The 22,776-nt window shown below is 38.5% G+C and overlaps 1 pseudogene; it reads left to right on the plus strand.

Moving 5' to 3' along the window:
- Positions 1-20,344, plus strand: part of LOC109112057 — a 57,344-nt pseudogene extending 37,000 nt beyond the window's left edge.
- The last annotated feature ends 2,432 nt before the right edge of the window (positions 20,345-22,776 follow it).

Raw genomic sequence — 22,776 nt, forward strand, 5'->3', positions numbered from 1 at the left:
TTATTTCCACAATTTTATGCTTTACACATAAATATGAGAGTGAATGCAAAAAAAGTAAGACAACCATGAAATACAGAAGCAGGACGTACGAAGAACAACCTTGCCACATTTGACATACAGAGATAAACAGAATCCAATCTGGACCAAAAGACCGTTTTTTCGAAGTATTTGTTCGGTAATTCTTTCTTTTATCCAGCTTTTACAAGAGCGGTTCCCGGTTAGTTTATTTGTCCGAATGTCCAGGAGTGTCACAGAGGGACCCACCCACACCCAAGGCCGTCAAATGCTCGATGCGCTCATACTTGGTGAGGCCACACAGGGTCCGCGTTGTTGGTGGGGAGGCTGGGAGAATATAACCGCACCCAGGCCTGTCCCGTACTTCCACTTGCCTGTGTCCCAAGTGACGAGGCGGCACAGTCCGAGGTACACACCCATGCTGAGAGGGGTTGGCAGCGCATCTGTTGTTGTTTCCAATGTCCCTGGCTCCGGCCCTGTGGCTTTACTGAGCTGAGCCGTTTTGCCTTCGTCTCACGTCTCCGACGCCCGTGGCAAGAATTAAAAAAAAAACAAACCGAGTCATTTGCTTCCAAACGTTTCTCAATGCTTTCCACTGAAACTGAAGTTAGTCGAGCAGTTTGAATGCACTGGTAACAGTCCTCCCATCGTGAGAATTCCAGAACAGTACACCTTGAAAGTGGATTTGTGACTCAGCAGACTGTAAAACACGCCGTATTGTAAATAGCCACAGACTGTTGAAGGGTCGGTTGCTCGGGACACGGCAAAAAGCCGTCTTTCCGACGCTTCCTCAGCCAGCATGTTGAACGTCTCTCGACTGCTGATGCCTTGGCCCTGTGGATGTGAGGGATTTCCATGATAATCAAAAGAACACTTCCGAGGCATATAAAAAACCATGAACCAATGACAATATTCCATTTGACGACTACCTAGAGTGCACACTAAACCAATGGAACGCTGGGTTCCTGGTGTTAAATTTTCATTTTGGGCATTCCGTGACAGAGTTAGGTGAACTCAACAACAGATGATGGCTGCTAGACATGGAAGGGGCAGGACGAGATGACTAGTTTAGTTTTGCTTAGGAAGCATACATAAGTAAAAATAAAAAGACTAATGCAACCTGTTAAGTGCATGCTATTTTAAATGCAACTATTAAAAAAAATATATATTTTTTGAAGTTGATAAATGAAAAGACTATTGGGTTTTACAAGAAAATACAGTTTCTGTTTTTCTACTTCGAAATTGTAATTCACTGCATACATGAAATTTCTTTGTAACTATTTGCGAAATTTACTAGCAGTTTGAGTGGAAATTGATACAACTAGGGTTTTTTTTTTTCTGTATGATACCAATTTTACACCATTTATTGCCATGAAAAAACTCTATTTTCAATAAATGCAGCTTTACTAAATTGTATAAATGGAGCTTTTGGTGAGCAGCAAGAGATTCTTTCAGAAACATTAAAACCATCATTAAATTATTCCAAACATTTGATCAGAGTATCTTGTTATATATTTTCAGTTATTTGGAGGATTATGCGACTGCAATGTATATAGTGTTGAAAGCTTGTATGTATCTTGTGCTACTTCTAATATTGCAACAGTTGTGAAGCCCTTTCACACCAGTTACTACGTAATTAAGGTCCATTTTCAAAGGTGATCCTTGGGTTTTCATTTTCAACAAGTTTTTCCTTCCATATTGGTCAGAGACCTTTATCTTTCTAATAAATATAATGTGCAAAAATTATGCTACGTTGAATTCATTGTTTTAGAGTTTCCGGTCGCTATAGAATACGAATCAAATTAAAATCATGATTTTATCAGGACCTACATGCATCAATAGCATGCTATTTTGTGATTGTTGATAGGAGGATGTGAACACATGTAGGCGGTATGAAACCTCATTTTTAATTATTTAAAATGACTTAATATTGGACCATATCAAAATATGCACAGACCTTCTAAGAAACTGTTTCAGTCCTGAAAGAAACATGCGTTGGTTCGACCATGGGTTGGTTTTAAGTCGGGCTGTGATTTAAAAAACGTGTTTTTACAAGCTTATAGTCCGGTTTGTAACTTGTTTTGTGAGGGTGAAACTTTAGAGACTTGAGGAGTGAGAGAGGCTTAGATTGGGTTTAAGAGGCTGTGTGTGTAGCACGGTTTTTACGCTGGCACAGGAAATCCTTGTGGCTTGTAATTGTAACACATTCTCACACACATATGATGCACGCGGACGCTGCGCAGCTCTTTTCTCCTCACCGCCTCGTCTTTCTCAGAGGGGAGTGACTCGGACTGGTTTTTTACTCCGTCCCGCTGGGTGTCAGGTGTCGTGGAAATGTCTCTTTCCCAGGAGCCTCTGCTCCGTGTCATCTGCTCGAGTCTGTCGGTGGAAGGTATGTTGAGGTCTGTGGGTCTCTGCAGATTTGCCTTTCATCCAGAAGAGACCCGGCCCGCCAGCGTCAGACGCTCTCATAATTGCTGACTTTCTTGTTTGTTGCTTTGAGAAATTGCAGAATATAATGTAAGATAAGACACTGAAGGTACTAGTGTTCGGCTGGTGGTTTGTGCACTGAAGCTTGTTTTGATGTGTAAACACCTCTTTATTCTTTAGGCTCTTGTGGAGTTCATACAAAAATGTACTGGCAGATGCATGGTTTAATGTAGCCATGAAAGACCAGAGAAAAGCAAAGAAAGCATTTGAGCAATCAAATATGTAAATACAAAACAGTGTGTGTGTGTTATTTCTGTTTATGCGTAATTGTGTGTGTGTGTGTGTGTGTGTGTGTGTGTGTGGTGTGTGTGTGGTGTGTGTGTGTGTGTGATAATTATTATAATATTATGTGTTATACGCCCTACATTTAATACGCCTTTTAAATCTCCTTATTAAACCACTGAGTCACATTACAAAAATTAAATCACATTACTGTTGTTAATATTAGTGTTTTTCCTCTTTGTTCTGTTGTGGGACTCATGAGGGTCGTAGCCTGACAGAACACATCCAATAACTTATTAAAACGACACGCTGTAGTAACAATTAATTTATTTGGAAAAGCACGACTATGGTAATACAAGTTTACCTTTAATACCATGTAGTGAAAAGTGACTATTCATAACATGGGCTGATTATGTTGCTGGTGAGTATTAATTGTAACTTCAGTGGTTTTAAAGTCTTGATTTATTTCACTTTCAGTGAATCCAATTAAAAACTGATGCAGTTATTGGTTTGTTCGTGAATTATGTATCTTTCTAATGTACTAAGCACAGTAGAACTATTAAAAAGCTGTATTATTTTAAATACCACTTGTAAAAATATAATCTAGGTAAATTATTGCCAGAGAGTGCTGTGGTTTATCACCCTTGGATTACTATTGGTATACTGTGCACTCAGTCCGACGACACCAGTCTAGTTATACATTGTCAGACCTCCATGGCAGCATGGTTTGTGGGTGTTTTGTGGGCTTATTGAGATTGGTTACGCTGGTGGTGAAACAACATGGAAGCCGTCTCGTTAATCACGGGAGACATGACACATCAATCCTTGTATCCCACCTGAATGACTACTCCGAACAAACATGAATCAAAACATTGAGCTCGGCTTTATGAAAGATCTATTTTAGTTACAAGTCACACAAGGATGCTTGTTATTAGTGCGTTGTTTAAGAACAATCAGAACATCACTTCATGGACGCTTCCTTGTATTTCCTGTACACTTCTGTTGACTTCACGTGCGCTTTGAAATTGAAACATGTCAAAAAAGGCCTTGCGAAAGTGCCAAATAATTCCGGTGCTTTTAGGCAGAAAGAATTGCTTGTTGCGGTACTCAGTTATTGTTACGTACCTAGAGGATACAACACTTGTAAGGAATGTGACTCATGTATTATTTGAGCTGGAGTCTCTCTCTGTGCGTGGTTGTGAACAAGATGTTCCACCTGACAAGTCGTTTTTTTCAGAGACGGGGTGTGTGTGTGGGTGTGTGTGTGGTAGTGTTTTGGTTCCTGAACATTTTGGGGATTTCGGGGGCGGTCTTCGGGAGAAACAAATTGGATCTTTGTTCACTTAGCACTCTTTAACATGTAATAACACCTAATATGTGCCACAAAAAAAAACACCAATTCACTAATAATCATAATGAGATACACTAAATAGTTGTCAACATAGAGTGTGTATGTATATGTGTGTGGGTGTGTGTGTGTGTGTGGGTGGTGTGTGTGTGTGTGTGTGCTGTGTGTGTGTGTGTGTGTATAAATATAATCATAGTACATAAACACATGCTGCTAAAACACAACTTTTATTTTGCGATGGTGATTAATTCACGATTAATAGTTTGGATCAGAACTTATTATATCCAATCTATAGATATATATATATATATATATATCTATATATATATATATATATATATATATATATATATATATAAGATATATATATATAGAGCTGGAAACACTAATCGATTAATCGATTTTTAAAATCGATTATTAAAATAGTTGTCAACTAATTTAGTAATCGATTCGTTGATAAATTAATTTTTATTTGCCGTAAGCGGCTCATTTCGGTTGAATATTTTAAATCTAGCGGTGCACCAAAGTGTGGGCAGTAAATGAGCCACCGGAGGTTTTACTCAGCAAGTACAGCAGGAGAAGTAGCGAATAGCCAATAGCTGGCCTCGTTTTATGGTCACGTGCTTCCCGCACAGCGTCTCTGCAGCATTCAGCGTGATGGGTGAGGGCAGGCGGCAGTGGAGTAAGCCTCGAGAAAGGAAAAAGAAAAAAAGCGGAAGATACAAACTAATCGGACGAAGTCATCCAAAAGTGTGGGAGCAAAAAGAGGAGCAATCCTAACTGTAAGCCCTGAACATTTGGACATGTTTGACCTTTTTGCACTGCAATGCAAAGTTTTTCTCAATAATGAGTGAATAGTGTTCCTGCCTCATTTCCCACAGGTAGTCGAATTACTGTCAGTTCAGGCATAAGGTGTTTTGTTAACATTTTATCGCTTTATTACATTTTGAATTTTGCACTGTTATAAGGACCAACTACTTTTTAAATACGATGAAAATCACAGTGTGCAAAGACTTTTATTTGTGTAGATTCTGCAAGTACAATGTTGTTTTGCAAATGTTTAGTCGTAAAAAGCTGATAACATTGCTTTTTTTAACAATTAACATTTAAAGCTTTTGTCGTTTTACCAGTTCATAATTCAGTCTTGCCGCCTATTATGACTGACTGAGAGAGAGTTAATGGTGAAATGTATTTGAAATGCACTTTTTTCTAAGCATTCACTGCTCTTTTCACACAGCAGGTTTATTGTGTGTGTCCAGTTTTTTTTTCTGGACAACCTTCTGATGGATTTTACTTTAAAATGTGATCTCCATTCAGGTTTTGATGCCATTGGCACTTTATTGGAAGGATTGTTTACAATTTTCACAGCATAAGCTATAAAGCTGTTTCCCAGGTATACAAGCTGTGTGTTCACAGGAAAATAATAAAATGCAATTTACCGGCAATTTTCATTCTGTTTTATTTCTATTCTTCGTGATAATAGTTCTGAAAGATTCTTAATAAGCTTTGTTCGGGATATGTTAACTACTTTAGGAGCCCTAAGGACTGGCCATGGTGAAAAACATTATTTGAAACCTCCTTGTGAAATTTGGTAGAGTATGTATGGGTCAGTGTTTTGATTTGCAGGAAGAGATTTGACAAAGGATAACTAAACAAATAATAAAACACAACTCAGCCGGTATGTTTTTGATGAGGATATGAAACCTGCAAAATGGTTAAAATCTCTAAAAAAGTCTATGTTGAATGATAAAGGACCCTTTGTTAATTAATTTACTTGGGGAAAAAATGGGCAAAAAACTAAAATATTAAGTACATTAAACCGATTCATCGATTAATCGTAAAAAATAATCGAGCCGATTAATCGATTATCAAAATAATCGTTAGTGGCAGCCCTAAATATATCTATATATATATATATATACTATATATATATATATATATCATATATATAGTATATATATATATAGATATATATATATATATATATATATATATAATATTCTATTCTATTCTAAAAGTAAGTCTTAATTGAATTAGCTTTCAACATCCGATGCCTGTAACATTGGCTGACATTTGTATGTGTTCCAACATTCATATTTAGTGAAATGTTTAATTATTGTTTCAGTTTTTCAAGTTCTCATGTGAGTCATATGTTTGTGTTTCAGGCCCATGATGAAATCTGTGAGCCGTAGCTTCCACAGCTAGTCAGATGATGCACCATGGCCAAACCGGGATCGGACCGAGATGGAGCCATGTGGAGAAAGACAGCGGGGAAGAAGGTGAGCCGAATCAATCCTCAACAGGTTTTAAGACGCATATATAATGAGGACAAGAAAATGTACAGCTTGCTCAGTAATTCTATTCTTTTGCATTGCATTTGACCAACTTGAAAGACCTTAAACTTATTTTTAGAGCACTGATGCTGTTATACAAACTGTTTTATTATATTCAGATCAAGGCTTTGTGCTACATAGTTAGACAGAGCGTGTTTTGACTGCTAGTATGTTCTTTCATTAATATCATATACGGTCTCATTCTTTCTCTCAGAGTAAAAGAGAAAATCTCTCCGTTTTGCCAAAACTCCGAAGCTGGGATCGGAGTGTGAAATCCTGGGGAAAGACGGGAAGTCAAAGTCTTCCATGAAACGGAAGCTCTCCTTCACCCGTCAGTCCACCCCGAACGAGGAGCGGGACTCCGACACGGGTCAGTCTTAAAACATTCACTCTGAAAGGACTAGTAGCTTGTGTCTGTGCCTCACTGCCGCCATCCTCCTGGTCACTTTTAAGACCTGTTTTTATTGCACAAGCTGTACTAGAGGTTTTTTTTTCAAGGGTGTTATTGTAATGGTTAGCCAGCCTCATCAAATACATGGGTCTCGTTCAAAAACACACTATCTATCGACTCAAAAAGGAGCAGAAGATCATGAGGGAATAATGAAAAATATATCGTCGTTATTTTATACGGATTCTAAAATCTCTTGTTTTAGTCTCATTTCTGTAGTTAGAAGGCAAAATACATTTAATCATGTTGATTATATAAGAAAAGACTTCTTAGACAATATATTATTGAATATTACTACATTAAGAATGAATAAGAATATAAGAATATAAGAAAAGGCAGCTTAGAATATTAAAACAACATCATATAATCAAATAGCGCTGATGGTATGATAATAATGTGTGATAATATAAGTGTGTCAACCACTATGTAAGTGTTTATAATGCGTTATATATATCAGTGCTGTTTTCAGTGTATTATTTACATGTGAAAATTTAAAAGAATTATGGAATAATGCAAAAATAGAGAGCAGGACGTTTTAGAATTTAGAGTCTAAACTATAAATTTCATCATTTTTTAAATTAAAATAAATCCTTAACATATGATATTTTGCTTTGCAAAAAAATTGTACCTTTTAATTGTTGTAAAATATTTGTAAAAAAAAAGTCATCGCAACATAATATTATATTTTTTCTGTTGAATAACTTAAAATAAACTATATTGTCTTTATGTGAAAATCTCAAAATATAACAATTTTGTCTTAACGCCTAGCCTTAAAACCTTGTTGTTGTTTTTAGTACTAATTATACACTATTTACATATCATATTATATATACCATAGGTACTATTATATAGTATTTGTTAGTATTTTGAATTAACTTTCATCATTTATATTTTCAGCTTTCGTTTTTATTATTTTTATTAATTTTTTGTTTTTTATAGATATTTCTATATAGCTGTAATTTGTTTCAGTTTTAGTTCAGTACTTCAAATTACACTTATTTCAGTTAGTTGCCAACGCAACATTTTTTTTGATTTTCACATTTTGAAGTTTAAGTTGAATATTTATATATAATATTGTTTTCTAATAATATTTACATTTTATTTCAGTTATAAAAAAAAACTATTTTTAATAGTTTTAGTTAACATGCACAACATTTATATAAACAAACAAATATTGCAGTTTTTCAGAAGCTCGTTGTGAATATATAATTTTGAGGACTTCTTTTGAGGACTTTTATGTCCATGCTGTTTTGATGGTATTTGGATGGATTTAGGTTTATGATGTCATCTGTGGCTCTTAATATTCATCCCGGAATCTTTGAATCCTGTGCTGTGATTTGTCATTTGAGTGAGGGGCGGAGCCTGTGGGTGTAATCAGTGCTCTGCTCTCCCGTCCACCCTTTTCCCCATCCACCTCTCGAACCCTGAACCCCCTTCCTTCCTTCCTTCCCTCCTCCTCTCGCCTCTCTGCTTCTGCACTGTAGATGACTCTGACCCCGGGCAGTCGAGCGATGCGTGGGGAGAGAGATTACTTCCTCCCTGCAGGATATACGCAGGTAACTGCCTCCGCTAAAGTCGCCAGCAGCCACAAATGGTCCAAGACGCATCATGGTTTCATTTGTTTATCTGTCTCCGCCTGAGCCTCACCTCCGTATCAGAACACTGGGCTGAAATGGATAGAATTTCCGTTAGAATACACTAACCGCTGTGGCATGACCTTGTCTGTCTGCTAGGCTTTTTGCATCACTCTCAGAGAGACCGTCGACTTTTGGTTACATCATTCTGCTGGAATTTTGCGCTTTTCGTCGATTCGTTTCAAGAAAGCACACACACTGACACTTTCTTGGTTTTCTCCGCTGCATCTGTCTCAAATCGCATGCATTTCAGTAGAGCGCAAAGACTCGTGGGAACGGCGCTAAATTGGTAATGCATGTGTCTGTCAGGCTGGAGAGTTTCCTATGCTGTTTGTTTTTTCACTTCTGCTATTTGTTTAAAAGGGATAAATTGTATCAGACGTCGAGGTTTTCAGGAACTGACATGCATGAGTGCGAGAGGAGAGCCCGTGCTCATGCGCGCTGTTCCTCGTTTTTTCTTGTTTCACTGCAGACAAAGATGGTCGGGAGAAGAAGAAAGTTAAGAAGGAGTCGGGGGCTAAGAAAGTCGACCCCCTGTGAACATTTTGTTCGGCTACCCGTTATCAAACGAAAGCAGATGGCAACTTGTTATGCAGATGACGGCGAGAGACAACAGTCCAGGTAGGGAAACAATGAACATAAATTTTTTTTAACCCTTGTCAGTGATATTTTCTTTAGTAGACCATCGGTATCTCTTAAAATTGAATTCATGTTCAAAAGCCAATATTTACTCAAAAAATACATATTGAGTGTGCTTTAGTATGTTTTCATTTATGATAATGTCTCACTCTCTCAACAGTGTTAAGTATTATTCAGATACTGTTATAGTTTGCATTAATATTTTGAATTAGCTGTTTTTTTTATATATTTCCAGTTTTCATTTAAAATTTAATTTAAGTTTAAACAATTTTGTGTTTTTGTAATTTCATCAGTTTTTGTTTTTTATTGTTTGTTTGTTTTTTTTAGTTTTAGTTTTAGTAATTTTGGTACTTCAGACATTTCTAATTTTCATTATTTATTTATTTATTTTATTTATTTATTTATTATTTTATTTTTTTAAGTTTTTCGTGTAATATTTATCTTTTATTTAATTTTTCAGGGTTTGGTTTCCATTAATGAAAATCATTTTTTATAGTTTTTAGTTGTTTATGCTTGTTTTGTCAGGTTTGTATCAGTTTCCTGTTTTTGGTATTTCTAGGTTATCTATAATTTAATATAATTTTTTAAAGCTTAATTTATTTTAAGTTTTCATCTGATATTTATTTTTCAATTCATTCCTGCTTTTTCTCAATTAATATTTTTTTATAGTTTTAGTTGTAATACCTTTTTTTAATTAGATGCCAAGGCAACATTTCTAATATGTTTTAAAAGTTTTCATCTAATATATATATCATTTTATAAGCTTAATTTCATTAAGTGAAATTTTTAGATAGTTTGTTTTAATATTTTTAAGGGCAACATATCTTATTTTCATTTGTTTTTGAGGCTAAGCATTTTTAGTCTAATATTTATGTATTATTTTATTTAAGCATTATTTCAATTAGTTTGCACTGGGGGCGTCCCAAGTTCGAATCCCGACTTGAGGACCTTTCCCAAACCTCCCCACCCCCAATCTCTCTCCCACTTCACTTTCTGTCAGTTCTTATCTGTCCTATCATAATAAATATAGAAAATCCAAAAAAAAAAAAAAAAAAATGTATAGTCTTTGTTACCTATAATAACGCTGTCACAAACCTGCAGTCACCAGTTTATTTATGATCTAGAGAGTTATGATGTAATCTTTTTTTTTATCGCAGAGCACTCACTTCCTTTTGTAGTCTAGTTAGGTCAGATTGACAATTGAGATAAACAGATATGACCTTGACGTTCTGGTTAATCGGTTTGTAATCTCAGATACCACACCGAGCCACCCCTCTCATATCTCCGGGCGGTGCATGAATAAGATCGCTAGCAGTTCGTTCCTCACGACAGAAGGGCCAAAGTGAACAAATAGGAAACGAGAGAGGAGAGACGCCTCTGCATATGGCCGCCATCAGAGGAGACGTCAAGCAGGTGAAGGAACTCATTGAGCTCGGCGCAGATGTGAACGTCAAAGATTTTGCAGGTGAGCCTGTGTTTTATGCACATTTACAGCATCACGTCACCTGATAACAAGCGGTCTGTATTTTATTTTTTTATGTTATGTTTCATGCAATTAAATAATCTTATGTAGTTTTGTTACTTTGTTACAATTAAATAGTTATAAAATTATAGTCATTACTGGTATTGTGCTACTGTAAAACACATAAATTAATAAATTTAATATTTTGGATATGATGGTGGCTACCAATGGATTATTTAGAGATTAACAAATGTTCCTCAAAAGACTGATGATAATGTTTGATACTAATATTTGAACATGATTTATGGATAATCAGGTATTCATAAGTGGCTTCAGTCCAGTAAGTGTTCATCTTGAAATATTAGTAAAAGGATTCTTACGTTTAATTTTTAAAAATCAGTAAAGATGTTCACAGCACAATAGGACAAATGAAGCATGAGCTGAATCTGGACACTTCATGCGATTGCCTAAAGGCACTTTACTTGCTTTAAAAAAGTATCAACTACCAATCAGACGACAGAATGCATGGAGTATATTGTGCAACAGTAACGTTTTGATCATGTTGATCATTTAGAGGCCTTAAAATTTACATATCAAATATATCTTTATAGGGTTAAATTTTGTTTCTATTTTTCCTTCCAGTTGTAGAATCTTATGAGCTCATATTAGTTTTGTCCTTTTGTTTGTGCAGGTTGGACGCCTATCCATGAAGGATTGTAACCTTGGTTACTATGATGTGGCCAAGGTAACTGATTGGTGCAGCAGGAGCGGAAGTGAACACGCAGGGATTGGGACGATGACACTCCGCTTCATGACGGATCAGCAGCGGAACCCAAGATGTGAGTTTTTACTTTAAATGATAGATATTATAGCTATTGTCCCTATCAGTACATGGATTTTAAAAGCTGATTCTGATCTGTCAGTTAAGATTAAGAGTTTGACTGATAATGTTTTTACTGTTCTAAAATCATTTTATTCTAAAGGGTGAGCCTATGTGCTTTTATTGTTCATTTTCTTTCTTTTTTTTTTAAGATATAACTGTTAAAACCTTTTTTTTGTTGGTTGAGCATGCATGAAATGTAGAATGTATGAATGGTCAGGTTTGGTCCATTGGTATTAGTGTGTCCAAACTAATATAATTTTATTGCAACACATAAAAGTAACACCTAATTTATGTAATAATAACATTAGGCATTAATTAGGCTGTAGAGTTTTTTTTTTTTTTTAAATGCAGAGCGGACACATTTATTGACTGATGACTATACTCTCATAGTAGCCAAATATCAGTTGCAAGAACTTGTAGTAATTGTGAATCTTTTTTTTAATCTGATTCACATCTGTATGTGTCTTTGTCATGTTTTGCCTACAACCTTCAGAGATTTGTGAAGCTGCTTTTTGCGTCATGGAGGCAATGCCTTCCAGGCCAACAAGAGAGGGGAGAGACCGGTTGATGTAGCTGACTCTCAGGAGCTTGAGCAGTTACTCAAGGGAGAGATCCCTCTCTCTGAAGCAGAAGAGAGATCTTCAGGTACGGAGACAGTTGGCAGACAGATTTGCCAGTGCTGGCTTGCTTTTGGCATTTCTGTTTGAACCTTTTTATTTTCTTTTTCCGGGTTAAATACAAGCTCTGTCAAAAATTGCGGACATGCTTGTTAGACATGTCGTGAGCAATCTCTGATGCAGAGTCCAAGCCAAGTCAAATCCATTTCCTTAATACACTAGTCAACATTTGAAACGGATCAAAACCTTTCAGATTTGTCCTAAAACTAAAATGCGTTCTAAGTCTTAGGACAACTTTGGAACTTGATGCTAATGTCACAGCGTATTATTAATTCCTTTTTTTCATTATTTTGAATGCCACAGAATCAGAGGACCCACCTTCAAGTATAAATCCATCACAGTGTAGATGAGAACATGGAGTACTCTGATGCTGGAAAAAGACTCTGACGTAAATCACCACAGTGAAGGCCTCGTCATCCATGTCAGGGCTGGATGAATATGAGTTTAAGGATGAGGAAGAGGAGGAGAACCTCAGTAAGGCACTTAATGGAGCGACACATCCTACGGCGAGAGCTACGGCAAAAGGAGAAGGAGGAGAAGGAAAGGAACCACTATGCTTTCCAAACAAGGCACCAAAAGTGACCAGTCGACGCCGACATGCAAGTCTAAAAAAACAAAGGCGTCGCGTATCTACTGCAGGTCAGATAGTTCAAGCGATGGAAGCCGAGGTGCCAATAGAAAGAAGAAGCTCGCCACAACAGGGCGGTCAGTGTGGATGGTCACAAAAACAGATGGTAGATCGAAGAAGCAGAAAGCTTGACTCTCACACGCCAGTGGAACAGAAAGAAAAAGGTAAAAACAGAAGGAAAAAAGACCAAGAGCCAAAGCAAAAACAAGGAGAACCAGGAAGTCCGAGAAGAAGGGAAGGAGAAACAGCAAAAGTCCCTTCTTTTTTCCTCGGCAACTGTGTCAGAACATTCGGAAAAAGAGCGTCAGGGAAGATGACTCATTCAAATTGTCATTCAGTACAAAGGCTGGACACATCGGTCCACCTCTTTACCTGTCTGTAGTCAAGTCCCCAAGCTGAAACCACGGCCAAACTGACAAGCAGACAACTCCACTGAAAAAAAACAGGAAAACCGCTAAGACTTGTGTTCTATCGCTTGATGGATCCTGTCCAGAGGTTAAGGCGTCTAATACAACCACTACACGGAGTCTGCCCTTCTTCTGCACAGAAGGTTCAAGCAGACAAAGAGCTTGCAAGCACAAGGAAAAAGAGCCAAACATCACCCACAAAGAGCTTAAACTTGGATGGAGATGACGGCTGTTGCAGTCCTTTCAAAGACAGTAGTCTAAGCAACAGTATGGACAGTTTCTGAGGTCTGTCTTCAGGAAGACTGACAAAGATGGGAAAGTTGTAAAAAAAGCACAAGCTGAAACACAAAGGAGAAGGAAAAGTATAGGGAGTATGAAAGCCGAGAGGGAATCGTCACCGGCAAAAAGAACCACGCAAGGGATGGACATAGGAAACATGGAGTTTGATCGGGAGTTTTGGAAAGAGAACTTCTTCAAAAGTGATTGGAAAATGAAGAACTTGCAGGCAAATGTGATGATGCTGCTGGGGGATCTCCTACGAAATCCTCGGACTCATCGCCTGTTAAAGAAAGAAAGAGGGGTGTCCAAAGACAAACATTTAAGGCAGTAGCAGCACTAAGGACAGAAAGGCCAAAAGAGGAGCGAGAAAAGGACAAGTCCATTAAAAAAAGAGAGGAAAAAAGAGGGGCCCCCTTAAAGAGGAGCGGGGAAAGGACAGAAAAGGAGATGAAGTTGATGAACGTAGTGAGGGTCTTGGCTACTGGCCGAATTCCCTGACAGCTCACTTGCACAGTTCAGGAGTGAAAGAAGAAGTAGATGATAAACCAGTCACTGGCAATTCAGCTGACCAAGATCAACTGGAGTCTCCAGAGAAGAACTCTCGAGAGAAAAACGATTAAGCGAACACCAAAACAAAGGATCGGGAGTCTGAAAAGTCTGATGTAAGAAACACACAGATAAAGATAAGAAAGTACAATCTGAGCATTTAGCTGACAAGACTGAACCTCACAACTCTACAGATCGATGGAAAGAAAAGGAGAAATAACGAATATTTGCATTCATCCCAATGATAAGAGCCATAAAGAGGGTGACAAGCTCAAAGCAATGTCTTTATTGAAAAAGCATGAAGAGAACAAGAACAAGAAGAATAAGTACAAGCTTGACAAAAGAGCTGAGAAAGAACACTCCTCTGGTGACCACAGAGACAACAGAGGAAAAACAAGTTGTGAAAAGAAGGCAAAGCCCCCGGAAAACCAATGATCATTGAAAATCTGACCGCAATAAAGAAAAAGAACGGGACAAGATTCTGACAAGAGGAAAAAAAAGAGAAATCAAAAGAGACCACCGCCTCTTTCCGACCCCCCCCCCCCCACCTCATCCTATTCCAATCTAAAAAATTATTGGGAAGAGAAGAAAGGCTACGTTTGTGAGAACAACAAGGTTGTTTCGTCTAAATCAAAAGAAGAGGCAACCAAGCCTCCAGAGAAAGACAGGGATAGAAGAGAGCGGGACCGAGAGTCTGAAAGGCATCGAGACCGTGAGCGGGACCGACACAAGGAAAAGGACAAAGATCGTTCCCAGCTGAACAGAGATGGCAAGATTAGCAAGCCGAAACCAAGCGAAGTGGACTCCAAACCTAAGGTTGCACCTAATCTAAAGGATACTCGTCCCAAAAGAAAGAGGTTGGTGAATGATGACCTTCATGAAGACCAGCTTTGAACGCATGCTCAGTCTCAAGGACCAGGAAATGAACAGTGGCACAGGAAGCACTTAGAGAAAATCAAGCAGAAGGAACGTGAGCGGCAAAGCAGCGTCCAGGATCGACCCTGGGAAACAAAAAATATAAGGAACAAATAAAAACATCCTCTTCAATCCAGTGAGACTTGTCTAACCAAGGAACTGACCCTCGGTCAAAGAGCTCAGAAGTGGCAGATGGGCACCGCGAGAAGGTCTTGAAGATGCCACCAGCGGAAGAACGCTCTCGCTAGATGCGAAAGCCTTCGGGAAGATGGACAAGTCATAGAAAACAATCTCAGTCGATCTCCGAAACCAGAGAGTGAAAAATCAGGCGCAATGTCAAGATCAATATCCATGATCTCTGTGGAAAGTTCAGAAGATTCCTGTCATGCAACCACACTGACACCTAGACAAACTGAATATGATTTCTGACATGAACATGGACGCTTCCGATCCCAGCCACCTTTCTGCAGTCTTCCCTCGTTGTTACAGTCCTCCAGATCACCTACTGTTCATGATAAAGATACCAGCAAGTCTTCCCGAAGCAGCTCTCTGCAATCGACACACCTAGTATCAAGTAGGCATGCGTCCCCATGCTTAAGGGCTATTCTGGATGAAGAGCCAAGGTGCCACCAGCTGAAACTAGAACGACCGAAAGTCGCAGAGTCATCAGTATTGCATCACAGCCAAGCAGTGAGCAAGCTGTGTTCATCAAACTGAGATTAGCTGCTACCTGTTCAGGAGTATCGGAAGTCAGTCAAAGTCTTACTAGTGCTCTTCCAGAAAGCGAAAATCTGACTAGCAATGAAGGGGAAGGGGTCACTCCTGTTTCTCAAGTTCAGCCTTCATCACACTTGCTAGAATCTAGTGCTAAAAACCTAAGTAGCCTCACACAGGCGTAACAGTGTTTTTAAGACCCATTTGCAAGAGCAGAGCAGTTCTTGCAACACTAGTAGTCAAGTAGAGCATGCAAGTCTTGGTCAGCAGCTTGACATCCCTGGTGCCGGAATGACAGAGGGATCAAACAAGGAGTTCATCACTAGTTGTTACATCACAAGTTGCATCTTTTCAAGTCTTCTGACACACAAGACTCATCTGAAACCAGTGCACCTTGCATTCTAGTAGCCAGCAGTGGGAAACTGGCACAATTTCCAATTAGCGAACAGACATTGACAGCTGACTCTAGTTTGAGGCCAGAGCAAAGAGAGAAACCTTTGGTTGTTTCTGAGAACAAAGTGGACAAGAGTGGGGAGAACATCAGCAAAAACAGATTGCCCTCCAGGTACATCTACTGGTTCATGTAGATTCAAGCTCTGAAGAAAACTACTAAAACCACTGCTGCAAACAACCAGTGTCCAAGAGGATTCAGCAAAAGGGTGATGCAAGAGTGCAAGATGATGAAAGTACCTTAAGGTTCTCCAGTGAGCCCCCCCCCCCTCCCCCCCCCCCCCCCCCCCACCCCCCCCCCCCCCCCCGTTGGTTACAGTTGATGCTCCAACCACGAGAAAACGACGAGCAAGGCATTCAGCAGCTTCAGCAAACAACGGTGTCTTGCTGTGCCAGTCCCAGAAGGATCCCTGAGGAGCCCAATGGAGGTGTCTGAAGATGTTTTGGACAAGATACCCGAATCACAGAAACGGATGAGGCAAAAAGTCTTATCTCTCAGATGAAGGTGCAACAACCCAAGCGTTGTCTGAAAGCAAGGCTGAAATAGAGGCATCAGACCAGCTTGCTGTTGAGGAGAAGCCTATGAAATCAGACCTTCAGGATAATGTAGAACAGGGTCAAAACAGTGCTGCTGTTCAACCTGATCATCAAGCAGAGCCTCCCAGTGGTGCAACCTCAGGAAGTTCCTCCCCGATATCAGTCGTGGAGAGTGGAGAGAGATTCCGATTCATCTGGGGCCAGAGCCAAAGTCCGACTCTTTGAAGAAGAATCTGACGTTCAGGTGACCATCCAAGGAAAAGAAAGATGCCTAGGGTTTCTCCAACGGCCCAAGTGAACCTTACGGATCAGCAGGTCAAAGAAAAGACACAGCAGTCTTTTAGCTGCAATTGTAGAATGCACTTAAGCTTGAAGAGATCCAGGCCTTACCAGACCGAGAGAGCAAATCCTTATTTATGAATTACTTACACATTCGCAAGAAGATCGAGGAGAAGAGGAAAGTACTTTGTAGTGTCATTCCTCAAGCGCCTCAGTACTACGATGAATATGTGACATTCAATGGGTCCTATCTGCTGGATGGGAAACCCTCTCAGCAAGCTCTGCATCCCAACGTATTTATGCTTCCATTCTGTGAAAGTATTGATTACAACACATTTTTGCTGATATCGAAAGTAAAAAAAAAAATACTAAAAGCTTGCCAATTGGTTTGCTTTTTTAGATAACGCCACCTCCCTCACTTCCTGAACCACTGAAGGAGATGTTCAAACAGCAAGAGGTGGTGCGGATGAAGCTAAGACTTCAGCACAGCATCGAAAGGGTAAATGGAAACCGAGATTATATTTATTGAACATCAATCGCTAGATCAGGGTTTCCCAAAAAACTAGCGAGGACCCCTAGGGGGTCATGATGGAACTTCAGGGGATTGTGAGAGAAACCTTATAAATATGTAGTTGAAAGCATCTAGATCATAGGCAGAATTTTTTTTTTGTGTGTTTAGGTTATTTTTTTCGCGTCAGCTTGCGGCTTTTGGTTGCACTTAAAATGACCCGAAATGACTGAGGCATTTGCTCTTCCAGGAAAAGCTGATTGTATCCAATGAGCAGGAGGTTTTGAGTAGTTCATTACCGTGCTGCAAGAACACTAGCCAAATCAGACGCTTCCATTCAGTGCCTGCACCAGTTCCTATTGGATGCCGAAGTGTACAAACATGCCCCAGGACGTCCAGGTACGTGCCACAATCTATGTAGGACGTATTTTAAATTTAAAACAAGAGTACTTTTAAACGTGAGTAAAACACTGTAACTTTCACCTGATGTATGTAAGTGTACAACAAATTTAATTTGAAAGGCTTCATTACTTAAACAGTGATCTGTCAACCAGAGTGATGAACTTGAAGTTATTTTCTGCAATCACATCACATAATTTTTTTTTACATTTCAGGGTGACGATGGGAAGACCTCTGTTAGAGATCGGTTCAATGCGAGGCGTTTATGTCTTGGCTCCAGGATGTAGATGACCCGTGTTGACAAGTTGAAGGTACAAAAGCAAAACAGTAATATTAAATGAAATGCAACAAAACAACTAGCATCTGTGTAGAAATGTCATGGTACAGCGGCCCCAAAAAGTACTTTGGATGGCATTAGCCCCACTTCAAAAAACAGGAAATTATAGCCAACAAGATCTGGGTTTCTGCATTTAATGAAGGTAAAAGTATGTCCTTTTAATGGACCAAGAGTTAAAGAACATTTAAGCAAAAGATTTAATGGAATATGTTGGAATGTTGGAATCTTAAGGGAATGTTTTCTACACGTCTCTAAATGTAAAGATCTTTATATCAGCAAAAACACTTCAAAGTTCCGACAATACAACCTTCAACAGACCTCTGTTACTTTTAAGGTATTTTCAAGAACAATAATAAAAAAAAAATAGTATAAGGTTTGACTAGCTCTGCATGCTAACCACGAGTTAAATGGAACTATTTTTTACTGTATCTTCTGATCACACTGCAACAAAGTGTCTTTCTTTGTTTCTGGTGTCGAACTGTCTAATATTTCGTAAAGATGGATTTTACTTGATAAGCAACAGTGACAAAAAATAAGAACGTTCACTGTTTCTTAGAAAGACGAGTTCTATGATTAAAGAACCCCCACAATATCTGCCAGAGGATGGCCCAAAAAAAAAAAAAACTTAAAGGGAAACAAGTTTTCATATACCACTGACAGAGATCTGTTTCTTTGTTTTTAAGCATGTAAATTGCTGATTTTTACAGAGGTCAATTTCTTTGGTTGTTCAATTGCATGTCAAAGTAAAGGTATATCGTGATTTACGGATGTTAAGATATTTTCATTGTGAAAGCAAAACCAACAAAATATGAGGAAGATTGGTAATTATTCATTGATTTCTTATCTAGTAGTAGTTGCGTAGGGAGGTTAGTAGTATTGCACAAGTCATACCACATTTAATGCCATCACTTTTTTAAGATTTCACACTTTAAGACACCATTTGTACGCCTTTCTTTTTCTGGAAGGCCTAAATACAAGGGATACTCAAACCCCAAACAAGAAAAATTTAGTTTCATTATCCACTTACCCCATGTCATTCGCAAACCCTTAAAGCTTCGTTCATCTTCGGAAACCACAATTTCAGATCTTTTGGAGGATAAACCGGGATGCTTGTGCGGTGTCTCCTAGAGTGCCAAATAAATTACACTATATAGGTCGATAAAAGTAGGAGAAATAATTGTCAGGAATACTCCATCTGCCATCATGTGATTCAACCGTAATCGGTTATGAAGCGACAGAGAATACTTTTTGTATGAAAGAAAACAAACAAAAGTAGCAAAAACTTTATTCAAAATTTGTATCCTCTGTCTCGCTACCAATCAAGCCGTAGCAACATTTTGAAAAACAACCTGCTGAACGAAAAACTGCGTACGCTCTTCTGTGTCAGCCGCCCAGTTTGCCAAAATGGCCACTATGGTGATGTGGGGAGGACCACAGAGGAGCCAAATTGGGGAATACAGTACGCTATGTGGTTTTCTTCTCGTATACAAAAAAAGTATTCTCGTCGCTTCATAACGTTTACAGTGGTTACCACTGATTGGCAGATGTGCGTATTCTGATTGATGATCTTTTAATACTTGTCCTGAACCTTGGACACTGTTGTGTACTTGGGCAGTCTATGGGACAGTCACAAGCTCTTCCCGGTTTTTCATCAACATATCTTAAATTGTGTTCCGAAGAAGCTTTTAGGGTTGGGAATGACAGGTGGGTAAGGATAGATGCAAGAAAGATTTGTCATTTGGGGGTGAGGTATCCTTATGAGACTTAAAGACCTTTTTTATCAGATAATGAAACTGTAATTTTGTTGAAATGAACATAGCTACTATACTATTACCCGCTCAACATGCGCTATTTTGAGATTTTGCTGGCGCAGGCCTAACATGGCATACATAAGATGAAGCTTCATAATCTGTATGACAGACTTGAATCGCTGTTTTATTTCCGCAGACGGTCGTGCTTGGATGCGTCAGCAGCACGAAGCAGCAAGCGTTAACCGCCGTTCAGCGTCTTTGTCATGAGTGGGGCAACTGAAGCTGCAGGAATTGGATCCAGCCACGTAAGAGTCGACACAGCAGTTTTGAGATTCCCGAATTCTACATTCCGCCTCTCGTGGAGGTCAACGAACGACTTTGACTTGACGCCGGATATGACCCCTCGATTGAGCTACAGAGACGCCGATTTAGGAAGTGTTTGACCAAGACCTGTGATGAGGGCAAGAAGGCGAGCGTGGACGAAAAAAACACGCAGCCGTGACTTGGGAGGTTTGGCGTGCGCATGTATGTTGTGGTGTTTGTGTGGCACGGTGCACATCTCGTGGACCGGACGCGTTCTAAGAAAAGAAGTCATACTAAAAGAAGAAAAATAACACAAACGAGCGCTGCCCTTCCAGGGATAGGCTGTCATCATTGGGTCATGGTCTGGGTTCGCTGTTTGTGCTAGTTCTGTGTTCCAGATCCAAACGCAATCAACCATAGGTACTCCAACAGATTGGGCTCCGCTAGACTGTCAGGTCACTAATACTAAAATGCACTTAACCCTGAGGACAAACACATCCCGAACTGTGTTAGAACGCAGGACAAGTGGTCGACAGAGGAGTCATCGGAACAAACATCCTCGGAGGTAAAGAGACCACCATCGAAAGGCCCACGCGAGAGGTTTTCCGCCCTCCGTTAAGAGAAGAGAGATCTCAATCCAACATGTTTCTTAACAGTGACGTGATCATAGAGTATTAGTATAGATGTGGCTCCTCATATTTTAACGTAGTTTATACATACTGATTGGTGCATTGTTAAATAGCCATGTCAATTAGTTGTTTTTAACGGTAAAAAAGTTGAAAGCAAAACTGAGAGGACGGCAAAAAGGTGTAATAAAGATTTTGATTGTGGTAACTTTGTTGTTGTCTAAGTGTTTAAGGGACCAAAGTTGTTTTGTACATTGAATTGTATTTTGTTTGCTTGTTGTTGGTGTGTTTATGGATGGTTCGTTAACTCTTTAAGCAGTGTTTTTTGGAAATGCTTGGTCCGTTTTGTTTTTTAAGTTCCTCTTTTATCCTTGACATGTCATCAAAAGCCGAGTTTTTGACGTGTTGATTTCTATAATGTGCATGCTTTCGCAGGTCGTCCCTTTCTGAAAAGTTGTACCGTGGTGACGGTTTAATGAAGTCGAGTCCGTGTTTTTTTCTGCCAATGGTTGTGTTCTGTTAGTAACAGCAGCGTCTTGCGTGTCGTCCATTTTGTGTCTTGCGCACATTTAAAAAAAAAAAAAGAAAGTGAAAAAGTTTGTTGTGGTTTCTACAATAGGAAAACAACCCCATTACTTTTAACGTTTAATGTGCAGATCACAACAAAAAACTATTTTTTACAAAAACGTAATGCCTTTATGAACGATGGTTCTAAAAACTATGTCTATTTTAAATTTATTGTTACATGAGGATGTACTATTTGTAATATATAATTGAATAAATTTTATTGGTGATGAAATGCAAAAACTCTCTGTCTTTGTCTAAAAGGATGTCCCAGAGTCATGGACATGGAAACCATTAGTCTTTTAAATCTTACAACGCTGGAATTTACTGGTGAATATTATTGTTTCTCATATGAGTTAAATACTCGAGGAAGGGCGAACATTCTCAACTGAAGATGTTCATAAATACACAACTTTTGGACACATTCAGGCATCTTAACTTTTTGGATACGATGAGTTTTGTCGCAGGCAGATGGCAGAGTGAACGGATAAAGCAATATTAATCAACATCCAAAACTCTCGGCTTAAAACTAATTAATGTCTATCTGGGATGAATTTATGAGATATTTGCATTGTTTTGGATCTATAACCCTTTATTATAATATTATATTATTTATAAAATACTAATAAGGTTTGATATAATTAAATTTATTGAATTATAATAATGACAACAAATATTATTATTTCAATTAAAATATATACATGTTATATTAAGTTAAACATATTTATACTGTATACATATGCTAGTATTTAATAATAATAAATGTAATAATGCTAATTATGATTATTAAAGTGAATAATAAAAATAATAATTTAGAATTTGTATTTATAACATCATTATATATATATATATATATATATATATATATATATATATATATATATATATATATTTATATTTATATTTATTCTAATATAATATTCTTGATAATACAAATAATAATAATCATTAATCCTTTCAGTCAGTTAATTCAAACTATTTTGACTCGTAGAGACGTAAATTCTGCGCAGGCGACTGTGATTGGCTGCTGAAACCCACCAGCGCTGTGAAAAGTAACGGTTAGTATGTGACTGCGTTTGTGCGTTTCTTCCTGTTCCAGCAGCGCTCTGAACAATAATTGACGCCACTAATAACAACACAATGAGACTTTAAAATACTTAAAATGCATAGCGACGAGTTAAAACGATATTTAATGTGTAGCCCCGTGGTTTCCGACTAATCCAGAAACAACGTCCGGGCCAATAAGCCACGCCCCCGAATCGATGACCTGTGTTATGCTAATTGCCGCTCTACGTCACTTCATTCCGATTTCTGTGACTCAAATCCCTCATTTTTGTCTATTCATAGTAAAAGGAGCCAGTATCAGAGAGTATCTTCGCATG

The sequence above is a fragment of the Cyprinus carpio genome, chromosome B2 (assembly GCF_018340385.1).
Source record: "Cyprinus carpio isolate SPL01 chromosome B2, ASM1834038v1, whole genome shotgun sequence".
Lineage (NCBI taxonomy): Eukaryota > Metazoa > Chordata > Actinopteri > Cypriniformes > Cyprinidae > Cyprinus > Cyprinus carpio.